Here is a 4,440-nt window from a genome sequence, read left to right as displayed (position 1 = left end):
GTTAAGAGGCATCATGTTCTTCCTAGAAAAACAACCAGTTCGTTGGCATTTATCACACACACGACAAAACTCATGGGCATCTCTAAATAATGAAGGCCAATAGAAACCACATTGCAAGACTTTAGCTGCGGTCTTTCTAGCACCAAAATGTCCACCGCATGCATGGGAATGACAAAATTCAAGAATGTTGGCAAAGTCTTGCTCATGTACACAACGCCTAATGACTTGGTCAGAACACACCTTGAACAAATAAGGGTCATCCCAAAAAAAATGTTTGACTTGGGAAAAGAATTTCAACCGATTTTGTTTACTCCAATAATCAGGAATCTTATGAGTTACAAGATAGTTGACTATGTCAGCAAACCAAGGCAACTGGGATACTTGGAGAAGTTGTTCATCAGGGAAGGAATCATTTAAAGGAAGGAATCCTTCCTGAGGTGCTACACAGATCCTAGATAGATGATCAGCAACAACATTCTCACAACCCTTCTTATCTCGAATCTCAAGGTCAAATTCTTGCAATTGCAAGATCCATCTAATCAAGCGAGGTATAGTGTCCTTGATGCATAATAATTACTTCAAAGCAGAATGATCAGTGAACACTATAACCTTTGACCCTAACAGATATGATCTGAATTTGTTCAAGGCAAACACAATAGCTATCAACTCCTTCTCAGTGGTAGTGTAATTCAAATGAGCATCATGAAGAGTGCGGCTAGCATACTGAATGACACAGGGCATTTTATCCTTCTTTTGCCCCAAAACAGGCCCCAATGCATAGTCAGAGGCTTCACACATCAACTCAAAAGGCAAAGACCAAGTAGGGGGTTGGACAATGGGTGCAGTGGACAAACATTTCTTCAGTGTCTCAAAATCATGAATACAGGCATCATCAAAGGCAAAAGCAACATCTTGAGCAAGAAAATTCGTCAAAGGACGAGAAATTTTGCTAAAGTCTTTAATGAAACGCCTATAGAACCCAACATGGCTAAGGAAAAAACGCACCCCCTTCACAGAAGTAGGTGGTGGCAGATTGGCAATTAGGTCAACCTTGGCTTTGTCCACTTTTACACCCCGCTCAGACACTACATGTCCTAAAACAATTCCTTCTTTTACCATAAAGTGGCATTTCTCCCAATTCAAGACTAAATTGGACTTAATGCAACGGGACAATACGAGTGAAAGATTATGCAGACATGTATCAAAACTAGAGCCAAACACAGAAAAGTCATCCATAGAGACCTCTAAAAAGTCACCAATCATGTCAGAAAAGATACTCATTATGCACCGTTGGAAAGTGGCGGGCGCATTGCATAAACCAAAAGGCAAGCGTCTGTAAGCATAGGCGCCAAATGGACGCGTGAATGTGGTCTTTTCCTGGTCTTCTGGAGCAATGGGAATTTGATTGTAGCCGGAGTATCCATCTAAGAAGCAATAAAAATTGTGGCTGACCAATCGCTCTAGTACCTGATCAATGAAAGGTAGTGGGATGTGATCCTTCCTATTGGTGGAATTAAGTTTTCTATAGTCAATGCAGACACACCACTTGGTGGTAGTTCTTGTGGAATCAATTCACCACTCTCATTTTTCATTATCGTTATCTTCCCTTTCTTAGGGACAACTTGAATTGGACTCACCCAGGTGCTATCGAAAATAGGGTAAATGATTCTTGTCACAAGCAACCTGATGACTTCTTCTCTCACAACCTCCAACATATGGGGATTTAACCTATGTTGCATCTCACGTGAGGCTTTAGTCCCCTCCTCCAAATGAATACGATGCATGTATATGGAGGGGCTAATCCCTCTTAAGGCATCAAGAGTCCATCCCAATGCCTCTCTGTGCGCTTGTAAAACTTCAGTCAATTGTTCCTCCTGCTCAGTACTCAAATCAGAGGAAATAATGACTGGTAATGATTTCATGGGCCCCAAAAATGCATACTTCAACGTGGGAGGAAGTGGCTTAAGATCTAGCTTGGAAGTTTCAAGAGGTTTGTCCAAGTCAAGATGAAGATCCTATGGATGATCAGTTGTGATAACCTCATAAGCTTCCTCCAATAGAGGTACAAAACTGAGTAAAGAATCAACCTCTCGAAAATATGTTGCCTCATCAAAATAGTCCATGTCTAAAGATGTTATGCAAGACTCAAAAGATTTAAGAGTGGATTCTTCATCAAGCATAACAGTCTCTATCTTAAATGCAGGACTAAGATCATCAGACTCAAGTGGGTGGTGTCCGACATTAAATACATTCAATGAGACCTTAAAATTTCCAAAAGACAACTCCAACTCACCACTTTTACAATGAATGATAGCATTAGATGTGGCTAAGAAGGGATGTCCTAGGATGACAGGAATTTGGTTGGTCACATTGACTACTAGTTCTGTATCAAGAACAATGAAATCAACCGGGAACAGAAATTTGTCCACTTTTATCAAAACATCTTCAACTATTCCTCGTGGTATCTTGACAGAACAGTCAGCTAGTTGAAGTGTGATGGGAGTAGGCTTCAATTCCCCCAAACCTAATTGCTGGTACACAAAGAAAGGAAGCAAATTCACACTTGCCCCTAAGTCAAGAAGAGCTCTCTGGATGGTATGTTCACCAATGACACATGAAATTGTGGGACATCCAGGATCTTTAACTTTAGGAGGAGTGTTGTGCTTCAAAATTGAGCTTACATTCTCAGTAAGAAAGACTTTTTTGTTAACATGTTGTTTTCTCTTCTGTGTACAAAGGTCTTTCAAAAATCGGGCATAGGCAGGGACTTGCCTAATAGTATCAAGAAGTGGAATGTTAATGTGAACCTTACTAAACAGTTCCAACGTTTCATACATGCTATCTCCTTTCCTAGGTGGGCCCGATAACCTCTGCGGATAAGGAGCTAGTGGGACTTGGTTAGGGATCTGCTTGGCTGTTGGTGGAGAACTTGGAGGTTCTTCACTCAATGATGTGTTCCCATTGTCATCCTTTGACTCCTTAGACTTAGTGGTCCCTACCCCATTGTTCTACTCACGACCACTCCTAAGGGTGGTTATGGCTTTGGCTTGCTCATGGTGGGGTTTGGAACTCAACCCACTCTCATGTGTGCTTTTGGGGTTAGGAATGGTTTGACTCGGGAGTCTATTTTGTGCTTGTTCACTCATGTGGCTGGCCAAATGACTCACTTGCATTTCAAGTTTAGCAATGGAGGACTGTGTATTCTGCATGAATAATTGAAGTGTATCCTCAAGTGAAGGTTTTTGTGGAATCAATGGCTGTTGAGTGAAGTGTGGGTGCGGAGCTTGGGGTTGAGTAAACCCTGGAGGACCCCCAACCTGTGGGCCCTTGGACCATGAGAAATTTGGGTGCCTAGCCCAACCCGGATTATATGTTTTTGAAAAAGGATCGTTCTGGTTTGGTCTATGAAAATTCTGGACTGCATTCAAGTCCTCAATGAGCTCCGAGTAGGATGACCTAGATGGACACATTTGTGTGGGATGAGATGAACCAGAGCATATTGCACAGATAGTAGATGGGTTAGGAGCAGGTGAACTCTTGGACACCATAAGGGCATCAATTTTTCTATTCAACCCCTCAATCTTGGCCATGAGCATGGGTGTTTCACTAACCTTGTAGAGACCCCCTCTTTTGGCTTTGTGGGATCTCCTACCAACATTAAATGATGAACCCCATTGTTGAGATTGATCACTCAAAGTTTCAAAGAAGTCCCACGCCTCACTAGCACTCTTACCCATCAAACTCCCACCACTCGTTGCATCTACCATGGATCTAACCTGGGGTGTAAGACCTTGATAAAAGTATTGCACTAAATGTCATTTCTCAAACCCATGATGTGGACACCTACGGATCAAATCCTTCCATTTCTCCCAAGCCTCATAAAAGTGTTCACCCTCCTGCTGCATAAATTTGGAGATTTCTCTTCTGAGGGTTGTAGTTCTCTAAATGGGAAAGTACTTGGATAAAATTTTTGTGACCAATGTGTCCCATGAAGTAATGCTGCCCACCTCCAAGGAATTAAGCCAAGACTTGGCCTTATCCTTAAGTGAAAATGGAAAAAGTCTTAACCGGATAGAGTCATCTGAGAAATTCTGGAATTTGAAAGTTGCAGAAATATCTAAGAATTCCTTGATATGGTAATATGGGTCCTCCTTCTCCAACCCATAGAATGTAGGGAGGAGTTGGATCACACCCGGTTTCAACTCATAACTGGCGGTAGTAGTGGGTGGCAATATAATGCAAGAAGGTGATGTGAAGTGGGATGAGATAGAATAATCCCTCAGGGCTCTACGGTCACCTGCTGCAGGTAACTATAATGGTTCACCCTGATTGGCCATGGTAGCTCCTAACTTGACTTCGGGTGTTTTCCTACAAATATGTTCTACCTCTTCAACAAAGGGAGCTAATGGTCCACCTAGGGAGCAGCGCCCGTGCATAAAA

General features: G+C 42.2%; 1 non-coding gene across 1 annotated transcript; it reads left to right on the top strand.

Moving 5' to 3' along the window:
* The first annotated feature begins 3,825 nt into the window (after positions 1 to 3,825).
* LOC137964314 (small nucleolar RNA R71) lies at positions 3,826 to 3,932 on the top strand. Its single transcript, XR_011115511.1, has one exon. It is a non-coding gene; the product is annotated as a small nucleolar RNA R71 (small nucleolar RNA).
* Positions 3,933 to 4,440: the final 508 nt, after the last annotated feature.

The sequence above is a fragment of the Aristolochia californica genome, unplaced genomic scaffold (assembly GCF_029961685.1).
Source record: "Aristolochia californica isolate CCGP_79_NKW_82.1479 unplaced genomic scaffold, dmAriCali1.0.hap1 SCAF_4, whole genome shotgun sequence".
Taxonomy (NCBI): Eukaryota; Viridiplantae; Streptophyta; class Magnoliopsida; order Piperales; family Aristolochiaceae; genus Aristolochia; species Aristolochia californica.
This window is presented reverse-complemented; position numbering and strand designations above follow the sequence as displayed.